This window comes from Alligator mississippiensis, chromosome 1 (genome assembly GCF_030867095.1).
Source record: "Alligator mississippiensis isolate rAllMis1 chromosome 1, rAllMis1, whole genome shotgun sequence".
In the NCBI taxonomy this organism is placed as follows: Eukaryota; Metazoa; Chordata; order Crocodylia; family Alligatoridae; genus Alligator; species Alligator mississippiensis.
This window is the reverse complement of record NC_081824.1, coordinates 450,123,861-450,151,846: the sequence shown is the minus strand read 5'-3', so window position 1 is coordinate 450,151,846 and position 27,986 is coordinate 450,123,861. Positions and strand designations below refer to the sequence as shown.

General features: G+C 50.5%; 2 long non-coding RNA genes and 1 other non-coding gene across 4 annotated transcripts; 2 read left to right on the top strand and 1 right to left on the bottom strand.

The window, feature by feature from the left end:
• Positions 1-80: 80 nt before the first annotated feature.
• LOC132248396 (uncharacterized) lies at positions 81-11,172 on the bottom strand. Of its 2 annotated transcripts, none has more exons than XR_009459582.1 (3): positions 10,853-11,172; positions 6,872-6,976; positions 81-1,135 (listed from the first exon to the last, which is right to left on the bottom strand). It is a non-coding gene; the product is annotated as an uncharacterized LOC132248396 (long non-coding RNA). The 2 variants fall into 2 exon arrangements; XR_009459579.1 differs by lacking the exon at positions 81-1,135 and adding an exon at positions 4,377-5,179 and having other exon boundaries at positions 10,853-11,170.
• Positions 11,173-22,267: 11,095 nt separating this feature from the next.
• LOC132247911 (U2 spliceosomal RNA) lies at positions 22,268-22,457 on the top strand. The gene has a single exon (XR_009459307.1). It is a non-coding gene; the product is annotated as a U2 spliceosomal RNA (small nuclear RNA).
• An 878-nt stretch (positions 22,458-23,335) lies between these two features.
• LOC132250281 (uncharacterized) lies at positions 23,336-27,768 on the top strand. The gene is made up of 2 exons (XR_009461947.1): positions 23,336-24,246; positions 27,310-27,768. It is a non-coding gene; the product is annotated as an uncharacterized LOC132250281 (long non-coding RNA).
• The last annotated feature ends 218 nt before the right edge of the window (positions 27,769-27,986 follow it).

Below are 27,986 nucleotides of genomic sequence, written 5' to 3'. Positions count from 1 at the left end.
CTTTCCTTTGCTGGCCAATGAAGCCAGAGCAAATGGAGCAAAGGCAACAGGACAACATGATCAAACAGATCATCCCAATGCAGATCATCAGCCCTTTGGCATGGAAAAGTTAGTAGCAGGAACTGATCTAACCAGATGCTTCTATTATAGCCAACATCTCTCTATGCATGCGTCAGGTTCCTTACAACAGTTCCCCTCCCCCTGTCCACATTTAAAAAAGCTAAAAACCAAAACACCCCACTAGCAGCTATGTCAGCACAGACCGTAAGCCAAGGTCAAAAGGAAACACGACAGTGACAGGCAGCACCAGCGTTCCATGATGGTATAGAAGAGACAGTTCTGGAAGGGAGGATTTTGCATCTTGCACAGGAAGGGGAAAACCCCACCTAACTGACACCTTTGCAATCCAAACAAGAACTGCTTTGGTTCAGTTGCAAAAAGTTCCAGAGAAACCAAGCAGTGTGAATAAGAAGGGGTCACAGCCTTTGTGATGGTACTGGAACAAGCCACCTCAAAACACAGGGCAGACTGAAGGGAAAGTTGGAGAACTTCCCAGATTCTAAGTCAGCTGCTGCCAGTGCGTGCTACCTCCCTCCCAAGTTCCCCCACGGTTTAAGCGAGGGTCTCTATTGCACTCTTGTGGGTTGTTGGACACGTGCTGGAGCAAGCACGTGTTCTCTTGCTTCTGGTATGTGACAATAGGGCATCAGGCTGAAGATGCGTCACCTGCTGCTTCTCTCAACTGGGCAGTGATAGTTATGGGAACGGTGACTGTACCTTGAGTCTTTGTCCAAGCCTGCAAAAGAAGCCCTGATAGCAGAAGGGCTGTTGTCAGGCTGTGAAGAGATGAGGCAAGTCCCAAGGTTTGGGGAAAACAGGTGGCTGGCCCACTGCTGGGGAGAAGAGCAGTGCCATGGGACTCTGGTCCGCTGTTAAAGGCACCTGGGCTGGCTCTCCATCTTCCATTGCCTTAGTCGAGCAACAGCTGACAGGTCTTTGGTATATCTGCTCACAGAGGCTTCAAACTTCCTGTAGGCTTCAGACTTCCCACATCTCTTCATCCAGGTCACCAGCTTGGAAAGCCTCTTTTGGGCCTCACACTTCAGAACTTCTGCTTGGTGTCGGGCCTGAAGCTCTGGAGAGAGAGACACAAGGGTCTAAGTGGCATCAAGACAGTAGTTAAATGCTTACAAATGCAAAAGATGAAGGACCTATATGCCTATAAAGCTGAACGAGCCACAAGTTTTATTGCCCACAATTACTGCGATTCCCTTCACTGGTGATGGATAGAAGCTGTCAAGTCTGTTCTGTACCCAAGACCCAAAGCATCCCAACCAGGAGAACCATGAGCAAGCTTGGCGTACCAGAACAAGACAGATGCAAAGTTGCGATGTTGATCTGAAGTCCCCCCAAACACAGGGTTTCTGACTTGGGCTCATCCAAGCACCATTATAGGTGTGCACACACACACACACTACTGTAAATATCATTATATTCTCTTCCTTCAATGAGCGCGCACACACACACACACACACACACACACACACACACACACACAGTCATGCCCCTGCCCCCACCCCAGCAAAAAGAGAAACTTAGCCTCCTTTGTTTATAAGGAAGGCAATACATGAGTGGACTGGGACGGGGGCTGTTCCAGGACAGCCCTAACCTGCAATACTATACAGCACCAAGCTGTGGAAGTGTGATGCTGGTCTCAAGCTCCTGAACTAATCTGGGGAGCCCTTAGTGCAGTGATTCTCTACCAGGATGCTATAGCATGGCAGAGTGCCTTGAGATCCTCTCACAGCTGCCACAGGGGACCTCACAAGGTTGCACTGTTAAGCAAGCAAACATGCATCTCAGGAGAGAAATAGGTGCCACAGATTGCAAACAGGACAGCATCAAAAACATCCTGACCTCTTACCATCTTCCCTACTTCTTTTCAAGTAGGGAAAAACAATGAAGCGGGCTCTCTTGCCAAGAGTATAAAAACAAAAGCAGAAGAAAGAGCTGAGACATTTACTGAGGGATGCCTTGTGTCTGACAAGGCCAAGAGCCACTGCTGCCCCCGAGATGCTAGAGCTGCCACAAATTTTGAAGGCCCCAAGGTCTCAATATTTGATCCACACAATCTCAGGGGAAGTGGTGAAGCCTGTTGGATCACTATCAAGTCCTTCGACTCCACTGCATTCAAACATTGGCCGCTTCCTACACAGGGAACCAGCAGGCTCACTCGGAGGTAGGGCTGATTCTACTGACCGGGCTACAGAAGAGTTGCTCCATCCATGCGTCTGCCCCATTCTCCGAGATTGGGGACCAGGGATGAGAACGCGTTGGTTGAAATTTTAGCAGGCTGCATACAAACCCTATAATACATGCATGCAGGGCCAGTCACCTTCATAGGGTGTGGAGACAGTGTAAAAGAAGAGGAATTCAAGGTAGGTATTTCAGGGCAGCTCATGTCATACACTTGTGATTTGAAGAGAGCAGCTGGGTACTTGGTATCACTGGACTCCATGGGCAGTTACCTTGTCTGGTGCATTGCTCTATCAACACAATGAATATTTTTTCCCCACCAGTGATGAAGGAAATAAAAGCCTTACTACTATGCTAGGGGTCTTGACATACGTTATTCAGTTTGTCATCCTAGCAAAAACAGGAAAAGACATCCAGGCCCTGACTGCTCACTGCTTCTTCCAGTGGTGTGGAGCACATGATGCCCGTCAGGCACAGATATACCTGCCCGAGCCCACAGCCTGATCCACCCCCCATCCCAACCCTCTGCAAGGCCCTGAAGTGCTTCTCCCTGCCCTTCCTATGCTGCCCCTGCCACCTCAAGAGCCCCTTGACCTCCCTCTCCCACCCATCAATCTCCTCACACCCCTCCAAGTCCTACCCTGCCTCCTCCCTACCCTCTCAAGCCACAGTATCCTGCACAGATGCAACCCTTCATGTCCAGCCTGCCCGACTCCTCACTACCCAGCTCCAGCTCTCTGGGGCCTTTCAGGCACCTCCACATATTCAAACTTCGCTGCTGCTCCTTGCATACCCTGCTCCCCCCTCGCCCACAAACCTTTTTCCATTTTCTCAGAACCCAGCTTCCCCCCCAAAACCCAGCTGCCCCCACACCTCCCTGCACTGGCTAGGCTCCAACCCTACTCACCATGCACTCCCCACAAGGCCCACTGCCCCCTAAGGCCCCTTGCTTACAACTGCCCCCCCCACTTCGATGCTTAAGGCCTCGCAGGTCCCTTCTCCTCAAAGCCCTCCAAATCCATTTCCCCAACCACCTTCACAGACCCTGACCACGAGGCATGTGGATACAGGGCACCAAAAGCTTCACCTTGCCCCACCCAACCCCCACCCCACCTTGCACCATGCCATCTGGCCTCCACCCTCCACAGACCAAGACTATGACACTGCCAGGGGAGAACTCGCTTCAGCTGCTGGCAGCATCCCGACCCCAGGAGACAGCCCTGCCCATCCACCTCTGCAGGGCTTTCTGCCACCCTGGTTGTGTCACTGCTTCAGGCTCCATCATGTGCTCCAGGACTAACCCAGGAAAGGGTCACTGCAGGAGCTCCCTTCACCTCACCTTGGCATCTCCCTCCACCTCCCCACTGCTGCACCACTACCCACTTCAGCCTGCTTCTAGCCCTGCCCCTCTCCCTAGTCCCAATTGTTCCCATTCACCACCAGGTGCCGGCTCCTAGAGAGCTGCACACCCTTACTGAACATGCTGGGGGGAGCAAGAAACAGTACCAGGAGTGGATGACAGACAAGGCAATCCCTAGAAGAGAAGCTACCACAAGTAGGTCTAGGTCAAGGGCCATTAACACCTGTGGAGAGGAGGGATTAGGAGGCATCAGGCAGCTACTGAGCCACTAAGTTAAATCAACCCCCTCAGCTCCACCCTAGGTGAAAAAGCAGCTCTCCAGGCTGTTTAGGTTGTAGCTATGCTAGTTTAAGGACAGGCAGACAAGGTTCTTTGTATCACATTTACCCATCCTTTATTAGACAAGCCAACAGTTGGAAAAAAATTCTTCTTTGCAAGCTTCAGGGTATAAACACCCTTAGTCAGGCTGAGGGAGCTCTCCCAGCTGGGTAATATGCACAATGGCATTCTCTTGCAGTAGTTCTGCACAGGCATTATCACTGCAACCTTTGAGAAGATTACTATTGAATTTTACCAATTACACAAGACCAGCCTGCCCTAGCTGCACTGCTTGACAGATAGCAAGGGCTTGGGGGAGGAATAAGTTTCAGCACTGAAGACAACAGACCCGACAATCTATCAGAGTAGCACATTGCTTACAAAGAGACCACTTCCTTAGCAGGTTGCCTGTACTGAAGGTGGAGTTGTTGTGAGGACAAAAAAAACAAACAAACAAACAAACCCTTCAGTCCTGAGAAATGGCTAAATTGACAGCCACCAAATTGTATTTCCAGGAGTCTGGCTCCCGAGGGGCTCATAGTAGCTAAACTATATCATGCTTTCATACTTGCCTTGAAAACCTGTGTTTACTTTACGAGTTGGCTCACTTCTCAGACGAGCCCCGATTCAGGTTCTGGACATCTCTGCTCAGGGCCATCATTCAAGTAGGACTGACAACCAATGTTCCCAAACCCTTAGAGGCAGGCAAGATGGTTACCATTCTCTTGCGGGAAGCTTAGCTCAAGGAAAGGCCACCACGCTGAAGAACAAGGAAGAACTGGCAAGCATTATCATGAGCTGTAGCTCACACAAAATTGTGAGCCAAGAGACCAATGTTAAAAGCATCACTGCACACAAATGAAGATGGTTTTCTTGGCAAATGTAGCTACGATACCAGGTGCTGGCAGAACTTGTGTCCCAACTACTGTTAATTACGAAGGGAAGACCAACCTGTTTTCAGAGGGTCATAGATGCACACATCTTCTCCATTATCCATGAAAACCTGGTTGCTTTTGTAGTACTGACCACATCAAAGCATGGAAAGAAGTCAGCTCCCACAAGTATCCTTGAAAGGGGCTTAATGAATCAAGCAATTCCAAAACACCTTTATTTGCCGTCTGGTTTCGAAGCTTCTAAAAGGTGTCCCAGCTATTTTTTTTCTTCATCTGGGTTTACTGCAGAAAAATAGGGTTCTTCTTGGGTGTTGTTTCTTCAAACAGAGCTGATACAGTCAGTCACACAGGTCTACAGAAATATGTATCATGGGATTAATGATAAGACTGGGAGGTTCAGCACCATGCTTCCAACATGCCCAATTCGATACGGAGGATTACAGGCAAGCCAATGTCATTAAGAAAGATCATTTCACTGCCTTACTGAAACACTGGCTTGAAGCCCCATTCCTTCTTAAGAGACGGCATGTTGTTTCAGCAAAGGTTTCAAAACAGAGATTGTATCCTATTCATAATCTAGAGGGACCAGTTTGACCCAAGTGGCATTTGAAGGAATTACTTGAAAGGCTGCCAGAAAGGAGGAGGGAAAAGCACCTTCTCTCTCACTCACTGCAGAGAGAAGGATGTAAGAATCAATGGCTTTAAGTTGCAAAGTAAGTTTAGGGTGGATATCTGGGAGAAAGCCACCGTGAGAAGCCAGCCAGTGGAACAGCCTGCCTAGGGCAGCTGTGGACTCTTCATCCCTGGAGGCATTCAAGAAGAGGTGGGGCAGCCACTGGGCGGGGATAATCTAGGCATACATATGCCCATTTTCTACTCTGGGTATTTTCCATGCTTGTGCTTTACCTGTTGCTCCCATCCCCATCTTCCACACCTCTTTTTTCTGCTGTGTATATCAGGGTGTTTCTAAGCCTCCCCAGAGGCATTGGGGGTTGGCTAAGCCAAGACTGGGGACTTCACCTGGAGTGTGCCAGTTCTCCTGCTAGGAGCAAAGCTGGAAGCTCCTGGATAAAGGCCTTTACCCCTCCACTCAGGGTCAGACACATGGGTCTCTAGGAAAGACTTTTACCCCAGGGTTAGATTGGTGTGGGCTGTGGGGCAGAGGGGTTGCCGCCTTCCTCTGTGTTGCAGGGCACAACCCTCTGGTCAGGATCTCTCCAGCCTGTATTGACAACACCTTCTAGGGGCAAGACATGGGCAGCCATGGCTCCCCTGCTTTACCTGCAGCAGGTCAGTGCATTAGGTCTGTGTTGAGGGTAGTCTCGTGTACAGATTAGATTATGGCTCAAAGGGATGGTCAGGGTAGGGATGTTCCAGCCACAAGCAGCAGGTTAGACTAGATGATCTCTGGAGTAACCTTCCAGCCCTTCACAAGTCTTCTCTCCAGTCAGACAAGACCAAGGAGGCTATTGGCTTAGGGAAAGAAACTAACATAATCAGCCAGCAACCTTATACCATGGAAGCGTCTCAACATGCCTCTCTCACTAGTCATTAGAAGATGGTTTCACCGTATTTTGATAGTCTTGTCCCTCGGCTGGTTCCTAACAAGACTAATGGAATTTCCAGTAGGGTCAAGAGTACAACCATGGCTGAACAGTTCCTTTTAAATGATCACTACTGGATCTCAAGGCATCTCATCCACGTATAGATCCTTGCACTTGCCTCAAATTGTGTAGGCATAGACTGAAGAGGTACCCATGTTTGCCTATGGTTATAACCTCCTTTGGTAAGCCCTCTTAGAGGGGGACTGTTCCGTTACAAGCACTACACATCTTAGTCGAGTTGCCAGGACAGGTCACTTCCCATGAATTGAGTCATACGTCTGGTATAATGACTTCATCCATCATTACCAAATGAAGGGGGAGGAAGACTTGCTACCTGGAAGCATGCACCAGCTGATATTATCACCATGGGTGCCCTATAGCAACTTGAACCTTCACCTCAACAACTCACCCCTCCACATCATAACCTAGCTTGGTCTTACCATGCAGCCATACAGAAACAGTCACTGTCCTCCAAGCAGATCCACTGCAAGTTCCCGTTCCTCTTTGGATGCTCCAAGATCTTTCCTCTGTCCATGCCCTGGCAACTAAACACAGGAGAGAGAGGCTCAGAGAATATATAAGTCCTGGCCTTATACTCAAAACCCCCACCCTTGATTTGACCATATTAGAAACCGTCTGGAAAAAAAAAAAAAATGGCCCAACTGACATGAAAGAAAGGAGGGAAGCGGCAGCACAGGATGAAGGTGAAATGTCCATCCTCTTCTAAGTGGTCACAGTCTGCAGACAAGAGAGCTATAAAAATCTCCAGGTGTTTGGTGGAGTATCCATCCAGATGCTGATCTCAGGATGGTTGGGTTAATTCTCTTCTTGCTCAACTGTAGTGAGAGCATTCCCTGCCCTGGTTTAAGCTACGGGAACAACATTGACACTGAAGTAACACACACCACCTGAGAAGCTAGAAGAGAAACTGGGTTCGCTCTTGTAAAAGGCATTAATGGTCAGATGTGTACGATAAGGATGTATTAGCTTTGCCTCACAAGCAGCACCAGGTTTTCTGCTGTCCTTCATCCTCTACAAGCTGATACTACAACTCACCCCCATGTGCAGAAGCTTGGAGCTCTAACCCCCTCCCCACCCCAGGATCATATAGACTGGAGGGATGCAATAGCTGAGAAAAGGCAGAACCGCCTCTCACATCTATTGGCAACACCCATTTTAAACCCTGCCAAACAGGAAGCTACTTAGTTGACCATCAGGCCATTGCCTTTTGCAGGGAGGTGCCATCTGCACTATCCCAAGCCTTGGTAAGGTGGCACACCTGGGGACACGGGACAAAATTAACCCCCAGTAAAGAGAAGATGCTACCAGAAGACAGTAGCTCACTCTGCAGGAACCCTGCTGATAAGTAGAGAGAGGATGCGTCACTGCTGTGTACTTCTGGGCAGCCGAGTTGTGCTCCCCTGGCAGCCAGCCAGGGCTACTCATTCCAAGATCTCCACTAGCTCCACAGCTAGCTCCGCTGGGGAAGAGAAGTCAATTTCAAGGGACTGTTACAACCCAGCCCTGCACAGGCAGACTACCTCCATATACAACCCTCACTCAACTGTTTCTTGCCCATGACAAGTCAACTTGACTTGTTCAACTCGCTACAGGTTTCCTCCCTGCCATGCAAAGATGGTTGAAGAAGCATTTCTAATGAACTTCTTCCAGACTATGGAGATCACATATATCCCCTCAAGCTTTGCTCTTCCTCTCTCTGCTTGATGCAGAGCTCCTGCCTAGAACATTGCCTCCTCCAACTCCCGGCAGCCTAGTCAGCCACAGCAGCAGACAGCCCAGAGTTCGAAGGGCTGGCAAAGAATGCTCAGGAGAAATCCTGGCAAATACAACCTCACATCTGCAAATCCTTGTAAGGTAAGCCACACCCAATACTTCTTCAGCTACTGCTGAGAAGATAACTATATGCAAGTCTAGGCAGGCTTTGCTGGAGCAGCCAGAAAGACTGTGGAGAGCCTCAGTGTCTTGTCCCAAGTTTGGTTAGGTCAGAATTGGACAGCCAAGCGTGGTGTGCACAGAACTAGGAAGAACAGAGATGACGAAACAGGCCAAGCAACTGGATTTCACAGAGCTTTGCTTTCTTTTCCAAGGCCGACAGATGATCTTTCATCCCAAAATGCATTTTAGCCCTGGCCTTTCAGGCCTTAATCCAGCCTTGCAAGTGTTCCTGACCACTTCTCCAGCACAGGCAAAAGATTCTGTCTCTCACCCTCATCTTCACATTGAACCCACATACCTACTTGTGCTACAATCTCTGGGGTAAGCAGAGTTCTGCAAGGTTGCATGAGCACAAGCAAGGACAACCCCAGGGGCTAACTAGTAGGGTGTTCATCATAGAGAAGAATCCAGTTGTCCTCTATTGATATGAAACCAGATGCCTTTATGTCCCCTATTTTTCACTTGGAGAGAAATAGAGGATATAAAGGCATCCGGTTTTGTATCAGTGGAAGACCGATTAGAGGACATCCTGGTTTTCTGCTAGGATGGCCACCCTACTTGCTACCCAGCTAACTAGCTTTACTCTCCCAGCTTCCACTAGCATAGAGCTCAAGCAAGTTCTGCTCCAAAGAGGGTGCCCCATCCCTTGCCTGGCATAAAGGCAGAGGTCAGCCATGCTGGTAGTTCACTGGTCAACAGTAGCCTGCTTAACTACTACCAGAGATGGGTGCGACATAGGGCTTGGTACTGGTTAAAAACATTTCCCTCTTATTGTTAAGGAAGCATTTCAAGACTCAAAATGCCTCAGTGGATAGGAGTGGCCCTAACTCCAGGCAAGGGGAAGAGCCCTAAACAAATAAAACCAAAGCCAGAGAGAGCAGAAAACCAACAAGCAGCACCTTCCCTCCCACCCCCAAATATGCAACCCTGGGTCAACTCAGGCTTTCATGCAAGCACCATGCTTAAGCAAATACAGAGGAAGAACTTGATTTATCATCAGTGGCAAACCACTTCATCTCCACACACCACATGACATCTTTTGGAGCCCTAGAAATACCTGCTACAGTAGCAGTACTAAAATGGCTGAGCAACCTCCACACCCATCAGTCCCAATTTTCACATTTTAGCCCCTAGTTGGGCAGCCCTAAACAAGATGTTTCCAACCTGTAACGTGAAGCATGGCTAGTTACATCTGGGTACCATGCTTCATATTTCTTAAGTGTGGTGGTTCTAAGGTCTAGGGGCACGGGACAGTAAATAATACTAAAACACAGCTTTGTGGGCCACATCACCCTGCTTTGGTCCATTCTAGCTCACAGGCTCTCCAGTCACAAAGGTGGTCACAGAAGCATTTTAGTGATAGAACCTTATTACTTCACTTTAGGAGTACACTCAAGACTGCTTGGCATGACAGGGAGCAAGTGAGCTAGAGCCCTTACAGCATTAACTGCAGGGCAGTCATAGGCAGAAGATTTAGATTTGAGGGGCTGCTTGGACTGGAAGCTTTCATTCTACCCACTCCCTCAACTGCAGCAGCACCTGGGGAAAGACTACTGTGCCATCACAATCAACCATAAGAACAGGTATTGCTGGCTATGGACAACAAAAGAGGCAGACAGTTTCCAATACCATATGAACCACAAGTGTCTAGGTGTACAAGCCCGTTGACAGCAATCTAGATCTCCTGGAATAGTTCAGATGATCACCAGGATCATGGGCTATTGCTTTGAGCCTGTTCTGCATTTAAGCCTACACCGAGCTTTGGCCCTCCAGATGCTCCACTGTGTGCAGATCCTAAGCCCCCATTTTCCCTTCTTTAACCCTGAATGGCATCTAGCAACTCCAGAAAGGGTTAGTATGCAGAGGAGTCTAGTACACCTTGCAGCCACAGGTCTCAACCCACCTTATAAGCTTAGGAATTAAGCTTCTCAAGATATATGCATATGTAGTAACATGAGGAGCAAATGGAAGTACAGAAAGTCCAAAGCCAATTACACTAAACATACACAGGCTTTCCGAATCAGCTGCACAGAGCAAAACATTTAGTTCAGCTCCTAGGGCTTCCAAAACCAGAGTTACACTGGAGGAGTGCTCCAACCAGTTCTGAAGCCACCTCCACTAAACCGAGTTGAAAACTGCTCATTGATACCGTCTAGACTGTTTTAGATACCTCCAATTGTCCCAACTTCTTTGCAAGAAGTAAGTTTCAAGACTCTTGTCAAGTTAAAAATCATACAGTTCAACATTAAGCATGCTGTAACTACAGAAGAGCCCAGAAGTACTCCTCCTTTCAAGAGGAGAAGCATCGAGTTGCCACAGCATACTTGGGCAGAACAGTTAGTGACAGTGACTAGAGTGACCAAACACCACATGTACAACTATTAAGAGAACAAGAAACAAGGGGCACTAGCACACGCACATTTTTCTAAACCAAGATAAAATAAATATTTGAGAGCACTACATACCAGCAGGCAAACACACGGTCCACACAGCTTTGAAGATATAGGAACTACAACTCCTGCAAACTGGGCTTGCCAAAACACAATCACATGTCTTTCCAAGCCCCTTAACACACCACCTATTTTAAGCCTCTCTCAGAAAAGAGGCAAACATAAAAATCCCACTCCCTCAAATTTAACAAACAGAAACAGTACCCTTCTAGATGCAAAACAAGCAACCACTTCCCCCGTATTAACTATAACAACAACCACAACCTTCCCCTTCATGCGCTCTCAGCTAGGCTCTTTCAACTGCGGGGGAGGGGGCGGGGTCCACCCCGTGGCCTGATCCTTTCCACCTGCACCTCATCAGCAATTAGGGCTGCCCGCACTTCTTAAGCTGCGTGATCTCTTTGGCGAATTGCATTAATACTTCTTGTTCCTTGTTTAAGGACCAAATCTGTGCTTAGTTTATTTTCTTTGTGAAATTTCTGAGCTGCACTTATACATTAGGCATTATTTGTTCTCTTGTTCAGTTCTGGCTAATGTCAAACAACTTACAAATTAACTAATGACCTGCTTTAGTCTCATGGCATGATTTAGGTGAGCTGGTAATTGAAACACACTTTCTGACCACACAGTACAAGGGGCTAGGACCATCAGTCCACACTAGCAGGAGGAATAAACAGATTCCCAAGGTTCCCCCTATAGAAATAAGAAATTGCATAGGTGCAGCCCATCTGCCCCCCACTCTGCTACTGCTGGAGTGTCTCCCTTAGGCTAGTGCCCCATCACCCCCAAGAACATTAGTTAGCAGTTCCTACAGCGGGCCATTGCAAGGCTGTGGTTATCTACCACAGCTGAACACAATTAACCTCAGGGCTTTCACTGTAAATGTTCTGGACCAAAGCAATCAGCCTCCAAGTCTTTTCTACAAGAGGCTTCCACTCACTGGGGATCTGCCAGTTATGGCAACAAAGGCAATGCCAGGAAGTCTTTTCTTGTGATGCCAGATGTTTGTGCTGTAAGAAAGGAAGTGTTTTTAGATTTTCCAGTGAGAACATGGAGGTAGAAAAAGAGGGGGAAAAAAAGGTCTTTAGACCACTGAGACTGTATGCTTGTCTGCTCCTGTGCATGCAGCACCAGCAGAAACTGTTTTTAACAACTTTAATCTCATGAAATGGCCCAGCTGAGATGAACCTTCAACAACAGTGATCACTGAAACAGTTTAACCAGGTGTCTCACAGCAGAAACTCTGTAGCATGGACATTTGCTTGCTTAGTCTGATAGTTCATATAAATGGTTTATGAACACTTAGTTTATCAGCATGTCATAGACAGGAGCAGTATGTGTTCTGGGAATTTATGAGTACATTAGTTGAAAGTGTTTTAAGTAGTTACAAGTACCACAACTCATTACCTTTTTTGATCTCAAATTGATTCTTTATTAAAACTTCTCTTAATAATTTCCTAATCCTCTGTAACTTAATTGTGGAAACTGTAATAGAAGCATTATGGCCCCAAGTGAATAAATCCAGTGAAGGGGTCATTTTTTCTGTTACCTGTAAAACAGAGGGCAGGAGTGAACAGGTGCTGGCAGAACTTGTGTCCCAACTACTGTTAACAAAGAAGGGAAGACCAATCTATTTTCAGAGACTTTCCTGAGGTTTTACTTACAACACACTTTCAGCATTGTCCACAGAAACTGATTGTAAAAATGACCTCTTTTTACCTGACTATGTGAGGGTCACTCTACTCATGTTTTCCATGCTTGACTCTGGTTATGTGCTAGAATGGCAACTAAGTGTATTCCTGATCTGCACCCTCATTAGTATGCATGCTTCAGGAGGGGGCTTCTCACACCTTTTCTCACTGTTTGTGGCCTTGGGTTTACTGCTCGAGGTCTAAAACAGGCTACTGTAAAGGGCAGGTGGATCAAGTTTTGTGTCCACTGGCCTTTTCTGCCAAATCAGTGACACCTGTAGGCACACACCAGTTGGTAACACAAAGTTAGACAAAGGTCACTGATGGGTCAGCCCTCCTCTAAGCAGTGCCAGGTCTGCAATGGGGTGACCCTTAGATTTAATAGAAAGCTGCTATGTACGTGGGAGAAAGAGGAGAGATCCCAGATAGGAGCCACTCACTTCCTGTGTGGTCTTTTTAAGTCAATAAAAATCCCTGTAGTGGGTCCAGGGCTACACCTGATACTTCCTGTTGCTAAATGAGCTGAAATTCTGTGCACTTGCAGGTGAGGGTAATCAGCGTCTGAAAGGCCTGGGGCTCCACAGAGAGGCTGAAGAGAGCCAGTAGTGGAGTAGTGACAAGCCTTGGGGGTGGTGATGATGACCCAGTGAGGATGGTCAGAGCAGCATTCCCCAGTAGCGCTCTCCACTGACTAGAGCAGCGCTGCCCTGTATCAGAGGGACAGCAACTCCAGCACTGGCCTCCCTAATCGGTACTTACTACTGAGCCTGGTGTAGGTGGTGGAGTCCCCAGAGCAGAGTGGCAGTACCTGGAAGGAAGGATGAGTAAAGCATGTGGGGTGGCCCTCCCTACCCAGCACTGGGATCGATTCGGGAAAGATGTGGAGCTGATTCGGAGATTCAGCCATAGAGTATAGTGGGGAATCAATGAAATATCTATAACTTGGTTGTTCTTCAGCTGATTTGGATCAATCTTCCAGGGGTGGTAGCTGTGGCCAAGGGCATGAAGCCCACCAAGTTTCAAGGTGGTAGGCACAAGGATTTCTGGGAAACTGCACCTTAAGCTGCTGACAAGCAACACTCATGACACAGGCGACACTGCGTGTGTGTTGAGACACGGGGGTGAAAACTGCAGGCCTGCTAGGTCCTGCTGCAGCTCTCAAGCTATGATGGCTTTTATTGTGTTTTTATATTTATATGTTTATAATGAAAAAACTGAAATAAAAAATCTATCTTGGGATTTTGGGTTGAAAAACCCTTTGTCAGGCTGAGGAAGTGCACACAGTTGGTGTGTCTCCTGGCCCTGGATGGAAGGAATAGTAAAGAAGCCAGAGCCTGGCCTGGCATGCAATGCAGACAAGAAAGCCAGTCAGTGGAAATAGAAATGGAGGTGTCGTGGGGGGAGGGACAGGCTGGGTGGGGGCAGGGGCAGAAATGGGATGTAGCAGCACCGGTGAAAGTGCAGAGGTAGCTGGGGAGTTGGATGGATCCAAGACAACAATACCCAACTACCTGTAGGGGCACATTCCTCACCAGAAAAATACTCTGCCTCCGGTCTCTCAGGCCTATACCTGAGAGGGAACAGATTACAAACCACTTTTCACAGTCGGGCCTATGAACTACACTTCATCAGTCTCCTAGGTACAGAAACTCATGGGCTCAATATAGATTAGACAGGGGAATTCTGGCACGCCGCCTCCTGCCGGACATCCGACTCCCCAGGCACCTCTGCACTTCTACCTGGGCTGCTACATCCCACTTTCCCCTCTCTTTGTTGCTGCTGGTGCTATTGGTGTTGAGCCAGTTAAGTTACTTTGACCTGTCATCTGCAGGGGAGGAGGAGACCTCACAGGGGCACACTGCCATGTTGTGCAGAGGCCCCAGCACCAGGAAGGGCGCACCTGAACGAACACACACACACACTGTCCCGCAAGCACCCATGTCACATGTTTTGCCTGCCTGCGGCCAGAGGTGCAGGGCCCCAGTACCCAGACTCCCCCTGCACCTTTCTCTTTGACAGCTGGCAGGCACCAAGGCCTCAGAAGGCCCTAGCAGGCCTGCAGTTTTCACCCCCCTGTGCCTTAACACACACAGATGACATGAGTTTTGCTTTTAGGACTTTGAGGTGCAGTTTCCCAGAAACCCCTGTGCCTATCACCCTGAAACATGGCAGGCTTCATGCAGCAGCTACCATCCTTCAAGATTCATCCGAATCATCCAAAAGACAACCAAGTTATAGATATTTTATTGATTCCCCATTACACCCTATGGCTGAAACACCAATTTTTTTTCTGAAGCTCCAAACCGATTCGGAAAGCCTAAAGCTTCTAGCAATTCAATTTGGATTCTTAGATTCGGCCTCTGAATCATCTCCAAATCCAAATCGCAATCCAAAGCTTTGCACAGCCCTAGTATGCATGTCAATATTATGCGATGCTATTTATGTTGGCACTATGGATGTATAGGTATAAATCTGAAGCTGAAGATGCTGTTTGAGTTGGATAGATAGGAGTTTGTGTTTAGTCTCGATGATATGTGACATTGGTTATGTTTTTATTTTGTTATGAGTATATTTTGCTATGAAAACTCTGTTCTTATCGCTTTTCTCATTGCTACATCCTCGATCCGAGAAGGACTGATGCATTAAACATATTTTTGGCACTGGAAGGGGGCCTCAGAGCTTGCTCCAGCTGCTCCATGCATCGGCCTTGTACTGCAGGGTCTCCATGTCTGCTGCCCTCTTCCCCCTGGGGGAGCGACTTCCCACTGGTTTGTAAAAGCAGCAGCAGCAGCTTCCTGAGATGCTCTGCTCAGGTTGAGGGAGCTTGAGCCTGAACCTGAGCTATGAATCCTGACTGACCCCAGGAGGCAGGCCCTGTGCAAAGGTGGGTTAGCCCCAGCCAGGACCCTCACCCTGCCTATTAAGCACCATAGGAAGCAGGCTTGCCTACTTGCTTCAAGTGCAAGCTAGAGCCCAGAACCCGCCTGTGGCAGTCATGCCCACCTGGGGGAGCGAGGCCCAGCTGCAGGCAGGCTGGGTGGGCCCCAGGTAGGCTGGGCAGGTGACAGGCAGATGAGTGAGTGGTGCAAGCCACTGGCCAAGTCCTCGCAGCCAGTCAGGGGCCCGGCCCACTGCTGGGAGCAGCAGGCCACAGTGGGGCAGGTGGTAGGGTAAGGTGAGCCCTGTTTCCAGGCCCTTTGTTCTCCATCAGCTTAGCAGAGCCTGGGGTAGCATCAGACAGACCCTTGCAAGGAAGGCAGGACAAGATACTACCCTCATCAAGCATTGTCATTGCTGCCACCGCTAATGTCAATTGATAGGGAGGGGGTAAATCTCCAAAGAGCAGGATGAAGAAAGCAGCAGCACCAGTTGCTTGCCTGTTGGGAGGCCTCCTGAGCCACTACCAGTCTGAAAGCCAGGCAAAGGCAGGCAACTGGCAATGATGACAACAATTACAGGGCATTGAGGGTTGGTTTCTAGTCTATCTGCTGCAGAAGAGTCACCACAGGACTTGTCCTTGCCCAACAGTGGTGGCAGCAGCAGCTGAGGAGGTGGGTTGGCCCTCAGAGGCATCCCTCGTTCACCCCTTGTTCACAAACCTAGCTTGTGCCTCCTCCTTTTCCTCTTCATCAGGGTGACAGTGGGGGAAAGCTCCTCTATTCCTATGTCCCCAGCCCTCACCAGGCTCCCTCTTCAGGCCCATGGAGCATGTCGGAAGATGGTGAGGAGCAGAGGACGGAGACGATGAAAAACGGTGAGCCAATGGAGGAGGGCATTTGGTCTGTGGTGGGCAGGAAGAGGAAGCAGGAGGAGCGGCTGAGAGAGAAGGAGGCCAAGGATGCAGAGAGAGTCATATCAGTGGGGAAGAAGGAAGAAAGGAAGGAGCGGCGGGACCAGCAGGACAGTGAGAGGAAGGAAAGATTGAGAGGGAGAGGCTGGGGGAAAAAGGAAGAACGTGGAGAAGAAGAAGGAGACTATGCAGGATCCCTGTGGGGAGAGAAAGACCCATGGTGGTGGGTGAAGTTAAGGGTCCGAGTGACTTTGTTGAAAGAAGGCATTGGGGGAGCAACAAGGCTCCAAAGGACGGAGTTTATGGAAAAGGTCCTTTTTGGGGACTGTGGTGTGGACCTGAAGGACTTGAGCTCTGTAATTGCGCATGAGAACTTTAAAGTGTGTCAAGTCGAGGAAGGAGCGGCACACACCTGCCAGCCCCTGCCCACCCACACGGCTTTCCTGCAGGACAGCCAGCCAGTCGGTCAGTCGCCAGGCCCCAGGACCGACCGCCGGGGCCACCCCCGGCCCTGCTTGCCAGGCCCCCTGGGCTGCCGAGTCAGGGGGCCCGCTCCCCCTCCGGGCCTGGGCGGGTTATCGCTTCTCGGCCTCTTGAAGGCTCAGATCAGGTTGGTGGTCAGGCGCAGGTCCGGCCGCTGCCTGGTCGGGCCTTGAGAGGCTGGGTGCCGGGGAGGATGGAGGAGACTGTTACCGCCATAGCCATTGCAGTTCCCAAAGCGGCGGTTTTGGCGGAGGCGGAGGCGGGAGCTGAGGAGAGCGGAGGACGGGAGCAGCAAGATCGGAGGGGGAGCCAGGAGGTTGGAAGAGAGTGCGACGGAGGAGGGGTGGACTCAAGTGTGGCGGCGAGGGAAGGCCCAGCCGGGAGTGGGGTGGAAGAAGACCCCCGAAGAGAGAGAGGCAGCAGCGGCAGAGGGAGGTCGATGGGAGACCCTGGGGCAGGAGAAGGAGACGGCAGGGGCGGCAAAAGCTGCTGGATCAGAGGAAGAAAATAGAGGATTTTGGACAAAATAGAGGGTGAAGGTGACTTTGACCATGAGGGACATAAGGGATGTAAGAATTTGAGGCATGGGACTTCATGGCTTCGGTGTTATTTAACACGTTGAAAGTGAGCCCGAAGGACGTGAGTTGTGTGGTGGCGTTTGAGAACAGGAGGATTTGGAATATTCCTTTCTGGAGCGAAAAGAGCTATGCAGCGTTCTGGGAAGCTCATAAGAAGGCGGCGGAGCGTGGGGAATTGGAGGGGTTATGTTTTGATATGGGGCAAAAGGCGCGGGAACGCGTGTTTGTATATAAAAATGTATAGTGACATGCTGGAGAAAGGAGAGATGAAGTTTTGGTTGGAGCAGAAAGTGCAAAGGGTGATTCTACGTGGAAAAGGAGCGAGACTGGGGGGGAATTTGGACGGGGGCATGGAGGGCAAAGGTGGTACTTCATGAGGAGGTGGGGAGGCCTGGGGCCGTACAGCATTTAATGTCGACGGTGCAAATTGGGCCCTATAGAGGGTATGTTACCTACAGTGACCAGCCTAAATTGTGTAATAGGCGAGGGCAAGAAGGGCACCTGGCAGCATTTTGCCAGCTGATGATTTGTTATTGGTGTAGGGGGATGGGGCATACGGCCCAGTTTTGCAAAGAGAGTTTTGTTAGTAAGGGCTGTGGGCAGGAGGGGCACACACAACAGCTGTGCCGGTTGTCATACGCAAATAAAGTGCGGATGGCGGGAAATCGAGAGGAGCGGAAAGAAAAGGAGGGAGGAATGGAGGAGGAGGAGGAACAGCTGGGGGTGCCGGTGGAGAGGGAGGAGATGGTAGTGGAGGAAACACCTGTGAGGGAGGAAGAGAAAGGATAGAGGAAGCAGTGATGGAGTTGTTGGAGGAGGAAATAGAGATGGAAGAGAAGAGGGGGGAAGAGGGAGAAGGGGGGGACATGGTGTTAAAACAACTGCAGGGTATGGTGGAGCAATTGGGAACGGGGCAAAAGAAGGGGATGGAGTGGGCAGAGGAAATGGAAGCGATTGAACAAGGGCAGGAGGGGGGTTTAAAGAAAAGAAAGTAACAGAGGGATGAGAAAGGGGGGGAAGAAGATGTTGGGGTTGGAAACAGGAACGGGAAGGGGAGGGGAGGGGAAAGGGTGGGAGGGAAGAAGAGAAGAAAAAGGGAAAGAAGATGGAAGAGAGGGAGGGAAAGGGGAGGAGGGGTTGGGATTCTTGAGTCCAGGAGCGGTGGAAGGCCTGGTCAAAACAACGGGGATATGGAGGAAGGGTATAGAGTCCTCGGTGGAGTCTTTGGAGAGTGGGAGTGGGGAAGAGGTGTGAAGGGGAAGGAGTTTGTGGTTTGAAATGTTTAAAATGGAGAGTGCTTTGTGTGTTGCTTCGCTGAATGTGAGGAGTTTGTTGTCAAGGAAGAGGTGGGAGAGGGTGGGAGGGTATTTGAGAATGGTACAAGCTGATATTATGTGTGGGATCGGGTGGGAAGGGGATTATAGGTTTTTGAGAAAGAGATGGGATAAGGGAAGATGGTGGTGGGCTGGGGTGGGAGGGAAGAAGGCGGTGGGGGTGGGAATATTGGTTAATGAGGCATGGGTGAGGGTGATTGGGGTGGAGAGGTTAATTGAGGGTTGTTTACAACTCATGAGGGTGGAGGTGGGGGTGTTCAACGTCTACTCGCCTGCGGTGAAGGCTGAATGCAGGGAGTTTTTTCGAAGGTTGGCGATATGGGGGGGGGAGGGAAGAAGGTTTTTGTGGGGGACTTTAATTGTATTGCTGAGGAAGGGGATAGGGAAGGGGGTGTTGGGGGTGGGCGTCTGGATAGTACGGGGAGGTGGTTGGGGAACTGGATACGGGAGGAGGGGTTGCAGGATGTTTGGGAGGGGGAGTGGATGGGAATGAGGATTGATCCGAGGGGGGAAAGAGGGTGTCGAGAATTGATTTTTTTGTCTTAGTTTCTGAGGGGGTGAGGGTGGAGGGTAAGAAAGTAGAAGAAGTGGGGTTTAGTGACCACAAGGTGTTGAGGGTGGATTTACAGGTTAGGGAGGGGAGTGTGGAAGGTAAATACAAGGGTGCTGGGGGATGAACAATTATGTGGAGCTTTTGGGAGGAAATATGAGGGGTGGAGAACAATGAGGGTGCTGTTTAAATCCAAATGGGAGTGGTGGAGGGTGACGAAGGAAAAGATTAGAAGGTGGTTTATACGGGTGGGGAAATGGAAGGCGTGCAAAAAGAGAAGGGAGTTGGGGAGGCTGCAGGGAAGGGTTCAAAATCTGATCCGGGAGGTGATTGGGGGTGGGGGGGTGGGGAGGGAAGTGAAGTGGGAGTTGGGGGAGGCGAAGCGGGCGGTGGAGGAATGGTTTCGGAGTAGGGAGCAGGAGAGGATGTTTCTAGCACAGGCACTGTGGGTGGGGGAGGGGTAGGAATGGGGGAAGTATTTTGCGGAAAGGGTGAAGAAGAGGAGCAGGGAAGTGGGGGCGGTGGTTATGGGGGAGGGAGTGTGGGTAGAGAAGCAAGGGGAGGTGTTGGAGGAGGTGACGAGGTTCTATGCGGGGTTGTATAAGAAGCGGGAGGTGGGTGGGAAGGCAGGGGAGAGGTTCTTGGGGGAGTTGGAAAAGAGGTTAGGGGAGGGGGAGGAAGCAGATCTGGAGAGGGATATAACGGAGGAGGAGGTGAGGGAGGTGCTGGGGAGGTTGAAAAAGGGGAAGACACAGGGTGTGGATGGGTTACCAGTGGAATTCTATGAGAGGTTTTGGGAGGTGGTGGGGGTGTTTCAGGAAATCATGGGGTCAGGGGTGGTGGGGGAGGGGTTTGCGGTGGGGGTGGTGGTGCTGTTGCACAAAAAGGGAAACGGAGATGCTGCAAAACTGGAGGCCGATCACGTCATTGAACGTAGACTACAAGTTATTTTCAAAAGCGTTGGCGACACAAATGGGGAAGGTGTTGGGGGAGGTGGTGGGGGAGGACCAGACGTGTGCAGTGAAGGGTAGGAGAATGGTAGATACACAGTGGGTTTGGAGGGATATGATGCAGTATGTGGGGAAGAGGGGTTGGAGGGTGGTGGTGGGAAGTGTGGATCTGGAAAAAGCATATGACAGTTTGGAGCACGGGTTTTTGTTTGCGGTTTTGGGGCGGATGGGGTTTCCGGGGAAATTTGTGGGGTGGGTGAGAGCATTGTATGATGGGACACATAGTAGGATATTGGTGAAGGGGTTTTTGGGAGGGGAGTTTAGGGTGGAGAGAGGGGTGTGCCAGGGGTGCCCCCTCTCTCCAGGACTGTGTGTGTGAGGGATGGAGCCGTTGGCTCAGCGGGTGAGAAGGGATGGGAGGGTGAGGGTAATATCGGTGCCAGGGGGAGGGGAGTTGAGGCTGACACTATATGGATGATGTTACATTTATGGTTTGGGATGAGGGGTCTTTGAGGAGGGTGGTAGAGGGAATTAGGGAGTATGGGGGGGGTCATGGGTGAATAGGGGGAAGAGCAAGTTGCTGGTGGTGGGGGATTGGAGGGGGTTGGGGAAGGAAGGGTGGCAGGTGGAGAGGGAGGGGTTGAAAGTGTTGGGGGTGTACATGGATGTAGGAGGGAAAGGGGAACGGGCGTGGGAGGAGGTTAGAGGGAGGGTGAAGAAGGTGTTAAGGATATGGGGCATGGGGAAATTATCATTTAGAGGGAAGGTGGGGATAATTAAACAATTTTTGTTACCTATGGTGTTGTTTGTAGCGGTGGTGTACCCACCCACCTGGTGGCGGGTACAGAGGGAAGTCTGTTTGTTTTTCTGGGGAGGAAGACGGAGAAGGTGGCAAGGCAGGAGGTGTACAAGAGGGAGGAGTTGGGAGGGTGGGGGTTACCTGATTTGGAAGCCTTTGTTTATGTGTATTTTTGGAAAGGGGTGGTGAGGGTAGCGAGGTTGGAAGGGAGGAAAGTGGGGGAGTTTTGTAGATACTGGGTGGGGAGGTATTTAAGGAGGTTGGGGTTGTATGGGGGACAGTGGACGGGGTTGTGGGCAGATAGACGGGTGAAGTGGTACACGTGGGGGTGGAATTTCTTGAGGGTAAAGGGGTTGGAGGGGTTAGGGTGTGAGGGGTTGGGGGAGGCTAAGAGGGTATTGAGGGAGATCAGGGGAAGGGATGGGATGACGGATATAGGGGAGTTGTGTGCTCAGGTGGGGAGGGTATGGAAGGGAATGGTGAGAAAGAGGTGGAAGGGGCAGCACGAAGATTTTGCTTAGCGGGTGGTGCGAAGGGTGTTACCAGTAAGGGTGGAGCAACGGCGATGGGGTTTGCTGAGATGGGCGGAGTGTCCGCGAGAATTGTGCACGAGGGAGGAGGCGATTTTTTTTTCTTCATGTTTTATGGGAATGTAGTTTTGCACAAAGGGTATGGCAGAGGGTGAGTAGGTTTTGTAGAACGGTAGGGTGGGCCGCTTTCGTTAACTGTGAGGGGGCTTTGTATGGGTTAGTGAACCACAAGGAGAGGGAATGGGAAATTAGGGTTTTGTTACTTTGTACACGGGTGGCAGTATGGAAGGTGAGGTGTTTGTTAGTGCAAAAGGGGCTTTATTTTACGTCACGAGAGTATTTATTTGTTGAATGCGGAGTTGGGGTATTACAGAAATAGAGGGGAAGGGGAGTGGGAAGGGATTGAGTGGAGGAGGTTATTTGAGTAGAAGGAGGGAGAGTTGGGATAAGGGGAAGGAGGAAAATGGGAATCTAAAAGGGAATGTATATATTATGATTTTGTGTTAAATACTGAAAGAGGGAGTGATTGAAATGAAAAAGAGGTTGAATTGGTGGTGGCGAAGGTGGGAGGGATATGTTGAAGTGTTTTATTTTGGTTGTTTGGGGGGGAAGTAATGTGTTTTGGTTGTCTTGAAAGGAATGTTATGTTACGGGGTTTAATGTATACGTTGTATTTTGAATCAGAAAAGTTTGGAGATCTTGTTGTTTGTGTTGAAAGTTTTCAAATATTTTTGGTACTTGATGATAAAAAAAAAAAAATCTGTTCTTATCAGTTTAATTGCTGATACGTCCTCAATTTATGAGGACTGACGCATTAAACGCATTTTTGGTGCTGGGAGCGGGCCTCAGAGCTTGCTCCAGCGCCTCCGCTCATCGGCCCGGTATTGCAGTGCCTCGGGGCCCGGTGCCCGCTCTCCTTCCGGGGGAGCGCCTTTCTCCTCTGTCGGTTCCAAAAGCAGCAGCAGCATGGGCCTCCTGGAGCTGGTGACCCCAGGCCAACCCCGGGTGGGGGGTGGGGGTGAACCCTATGCAAAGAGCCACTGGGCAGCAAGCCGGGAGGCCAGCAGGGGTGCGGGTGGGCACGTTCCCACCTGCCCCCCTGGCCTGCCGGGCGGCATTGTTGGCGGGCCTACCCTGCCGGCAGTGGCGGGGGGCCGTGAGGCCTGGGCCCGGGTGGGCAGGGGACACGGGCTGGGAGCTGGCCCACACTGCAGGGGGCCTGCCATGGCCTGGGTGGCGGCACCCGGAGGGCCGGGGAGGCTGGGGGGCTGGAGCTTTCCCCGCTACTGGCAGGCCTTGCAGCTTCCCCCCCCCCCCATTCCCCCCCTTGCTCCCTGGCTCGGCCCGCAAGGCCCCTTAAGACCAGATGCTGCCTTCGTCGAGTGTTGTCGTTGACAACGATGAAAGACACAGCAGTGGGGTGCGAGCCAGGCCAGTCCAGTCCAGTTGAACGAAGGCAGTAGACTGAGACCTGGGCAAACTGAAGCAAGGAGTCAAGTTGAGGACAAGGTCGAGTCAAGGAAGGAGCGGCACACCTGACCTGGCAGCCCCGGCCTGCCCACACAGTGGCTTTCTCACAGGAGAGCCAGCCAGTCGACCAGTCACCACGCCGCCACAGGACGGATCACCTGGAAGAGGATTAAAAAGATGCTAGAAACCTGGGCACACTGACTGAAGCAAGGAGTCGAGTCGAGGAAGGAGCGGCACACATCTGCTAGCCCCCGCCCACATGGTGGCTTTCCTGCAGGAGAGCCAGCCAGCTGATCAGTCAGTCGCCACACCGCTGGGGCCACTCCTGGCCCTGCTTGCAGGGCCCCCCAGGCTGCTGGCCCCGGGGGGTCCGCTCCCCCTCCAGCCCTGGGTGGGTTATCGTTTCTCAGCCTCTTGAAGGCTCAGATTGTTGCACAAACGGCTAGTTTCGTGCCCCTGGAGGCTTGTCCAATCCACCCCAGGAGAGAGTCACACACAGGCTAGGTCCAATTTCAGATTTATTTGTTTGCAAACAGACCGACCCAGGAGTTGTGCCACTCGGATCAAGGGTTGACCACAAACTGGGTCTGAAACGTCTTTTTATAGCCAAGGTAAACAATAGATTTCAACGTATCGTGCAATTATTGGCAGACTTAGCATTACGTCTTGCATCGTATGTCTAGCAGTTACATGTTCTATGATGGTTTACATACATGTCTCATTTACATCTTAAATCCCCTCCCAGGGGCAGTTCTTAAGCCCCTCGCGGTCATCCTTCGGTCAGGGTCTGGTCTCTCCACCTCAGCATCTTCCCTGCCCCTCTTCTCTTATCTCTCGTAAGGAGTTATTTATTGCATCTGTTCCTGGCTCTGTCTGTAGAAGTCTTTGTGCATACTCGTAAATCTATCATTAGCATATATGCCTTAGCAAAAGCAATTATGAAAATACGTAGAAGCAATTATAAAAGCAGGAAAATATAGATTATGCTATATTTTTACCACAAGATCAGTTTGGCGGTCAGGCGCAGGTCCGGCCACTGCCTGGTCGGGCCTCGGGAGGCCAAGCGCTGGGAGGAGAGCAGGGATGGCGACGGCGAGGGCGATGATGGAGGTGACGGTGGCAATGGAGTTGGTGGAGCAGACGGGAGCGGAGCGGAGGCAAAGAGAGCAAGATCCAGGCAAGAGTGGGCAGAGAAGTCGGGAGACGGGAGGAGGTGAGCGGAGCAGAGACGGAGGTGAGTGGATGGCGGCGGAGGAGGGATGGAGCTTTGTGGGAAGGACCAGCCGGGAGAGTGCGGGGGGGAGGAGGAAGACCCCCGAAGAGGGCGGACGGCAGGAGGCTCGTGGGCAGGAGATGGTGGCGTGGACGGCGGTACCTTCTGGGCCGGAGCAGGAAGATGGAGACCGGAGGAGGGACAAAAGATGGAGGGTCAAAGTGACTTTGGCTAGAAAGGGGTTTAACAGCTCAAAGACTTTGAGCCGGGTGGACTTTATGGCGCGGGTACCGTTTGCCACACTGAAGGTGGAGCCTGTGGACTTGAGTTGTGTGGTGGCATTTGATAATTTCAAGGAGTGGCACGTGTCCTTTTGGAACTGCAAGGCCTACTTTGCTTTTTGGGAAGCGTATAAGGCACCTGTCGAGTGCGGGGAGTTGGAGGGGCTAAATTTTGAAGTGGGCCAGAAAGCATGGGAGCGGGTGTTGTTTATTAAGTTGTACACTGATGTTTTGGAGGAAGGGGATGTGGTGGATTGGCTGGAGAGAAAGGTGCAGCATGTGCTGAATGTGGAGAGGGTTTTTGACGGATGGAGGGTCTGGACGGGGTCGTGGAGGGCACAAGTTTTATTACATGAAGAGGTGGGGAACCCTGGGGGTCTGAGGCATTTGTTGCTGGTGGTTCAAATTGGACCTTGCAGGGGGTATGTTACATACCATGACCAGCCGAAGGTGTGTAGCAGGTGTGGGTTGGGGGGGAACTTGGCTGCATTTTGTTTGTTAACAGTTTGTTTTCGGTGTAGGGGAATGGGGCACAGAGCACAGTTCTGTACAGAAAAACTGATGTGCACCGGGTGTAGGCAGGAGGGTCGCATTCAGCGGGAGTGCCCGTACTCCTATGCAAACAGAGTACGGGTGGGTGGAGACGGGGAGAAACAGAGGGGAGCGGAGGAAGGAGGGAATGAGGAACAGCTGGAGGTGCGGGTGGAGGAGGAGGAGATCATTTGTAGAGGAGACACCTGAGGGGGAGGGGGGTCAACAAGGGATTGAAGAAGCAGTGCTGGGGCTTTCAGAGGAAGAAGTGGAGGGGGAAGGGAAGGGAGAAGAACAAAAGGGAGAGAAAGAAGGTGGGGGTGAGGCTTTGAAACAACTGAGAGGGATGGTGGAGCGATTAGGGGGAGCGGAAAAGCCCAAGGGGGGAGATTGGGCAGAAGGAATGGAAGCCCTGGAGCAAGGGCAGGAGGGGGGTTTAAAGAAAAGGAAGAAGCAGCGGGGGGGGGGGAGTGGGGAAGGGGGTAAGAAAAGAGTGGGAGTGGAAGTGGACGAACCTGGAGAGTTGGGGAAAGAGGGAGGGGAGGAAGGGGGAAGGGAAACAGAAGGAGAAGGTGGAAGGGGGAAGAGACAGAACAGGGGAGGGGGAGGAGAGGGTGGGATTTTTGAGCCCTGGGGCAGTGGAGGGTTTGGTGGCGACTATGGGAATATGGAGACAAGGGATTCCGTCTGTGGCGGAAGGGTCAGAGTGAGTTAGAGAGTGGGAGTGGGGAGGAGGGGTAAGGGAATAAGGGTGTTCCTTTTCTTTTGAAAGTTTTGGAAATGATGTTGAGGGTGGCCTCGTTAAACATGAGGAGCCTTTTGACAAGGAAGAGGTGGGAGAGGGTGTGGAAGTGTTTGGAACTATTTCAGCAGATATAATTTGCATGCAGGAGTGTGGGATAGGGTGGAAGGGGAATTATAGGTTTTTAAGGAAACAATGGGAGAAAGGGCAATCTTGGTGGGCGGGGGCAGAAGGGAATAGGACAGAGGGGGTGGGTGTTTTACTTAAGGAGGCACAGGTGAGGGTGTTGGCAGTAGAAACGCTAATTGAGGGTTGCTTGCAGCACCTGAAGGTGGGGGTGGAGGTGGGGATTTTTAATGTGTATGCACCTGCAGTGAGGGCTGAGCACAGGGGATTTTTCTGGAAGCTGGGGATATGTGGGGGATGGGGAGGGAACAAGGTATTTGTTGGGGATTATAATTGTATTATTGAAGAGGGGGATAGGGAGGGAGGTGTCGGGGAGGTGGGGAACAATGGACAGCACGGGGAGGTGGTTAAGAAATTGGATACGGGAGGAGGGTTCGAAGGACATTTGGGAAGGGGAGCAGGTTGTTATGTCTCAGCTGTGTGTTCTTGGGCAACCCTGGCACAGGATGCAGTCTGTCTGACTCACCCCCCCCACCCCCCTACATAAATGAAACTGATTAGGATGCAGTGAGAGACACACGTAAGACCCTCCAGATAAGGGTGACAAGAGTAAACCAACTGTCCTAGGTCTCATTTGCATCCGAGATGGAACCAGATGACCATTCATTTACATGAGAGATGGAGAACAGATGGAGAAAGACTAAAGCAGAGACTGTAGTGAATTCTGGGACCAGAGAAACAGGGGAGCACTGCATGATGGGGAATCTGTGCTCGAAATGTTAATCAACCCATCTTCACACACACACCCAGCTCAGCATTTATCAGACCAGTTCTAATCTGGATTTACTAAGAACTCCTCTCCCCGCCCTCAGACACCCCCCCCCCCCCAAGTTTAATAGGCATCTCAGGCCATACATTCCCCGGTCCCATTATGGGAGGCCTATTTAAACTTGATTGACTAAAACTCGGTTGCCGGGTTAGGGAATGCTGAGGCAAGAGACCGAGTCAGAGGGGGCATGGGCAACGTTTGAACAATGGCTAAGGGTTCATCACAGCGTCCAGCCCCTTGGAGCCCTAATCACAGGTCTTGTCATACTTTTCCCGAGACGACTGGTGGGAGTCCTCTCCACAAAAGGTTATGAACACCCCAATAATTGCTTTAAGTCTGTTAAAAGACTATAGTAAGATCTGGAAAAGTCATGCTAAGCTGAGGCTTGTGCACAAGTAAAAATCCAAAATCCTGATGCTGCAAGCTATCTATTGTTTCTGAAGAAACCATGAGAGATCCCATCAGTATATCTGCTACCCATAGGAATTTCAAGCTGGCTCCCAAGTATTTGGTTACTCCCTAACCTTGTGTTTCCTGATTATTATCAGTCATTTTCTTGACATGTTCCAAAACAGATAACCCCTTGTCAAAAGAAGAGACAATGATTTACACTATTGAGAATGCTTGAAGCAGCTGAACTGAGGGTATAAAAGTCTGTATATAAAAAAAAAAAAAAGTGTGCTTGCTTCAAGAAGAAAGAAAGAAGAAAAACTCCTGCGCTGACACCATCCTCTGTTGATGTGTTCTTCCAGCGTCCCAAGAACATCTCCCTTCAAGGACTGTGCCTGTCAGCTTTGCAGCCTGAGTACCTTGGACTGGTGAGATACCAGTGCTCGCTCTCTCTCTTTTCTCTCTAGGCATAAACTTCTGAACCTGAAGTGTCATAGTTAAGCTTGAGCTAAGTTTCCCCAAATACTTAGTGAAACCAGGGTAGTACTGTAATTGTTTGTGTGTGTTTTTCTTTTGCATATCTATTACTACTAGTACCATTATATATTTCATATGCTTAGCAATAAATAACTTTTATAGTCAAACTGGTAGTAACTGGGTGTATTTTTACTTCTCTGCTTCCCTTTCCTCCCATGCTCTGCAGCAACACTTCTTTTACCTAAGCTAAAGATCCCTGTGAAGGCCAAAATTACTGTGGGGTCTGCTCATCAAGAGGCCAAAGATTGGGATGTGCTGATTTGGAAACACATAAGGGGATCAGCTTGTACAGGCTGATTGACCCAGTTTGACTCAGACGTGCCCT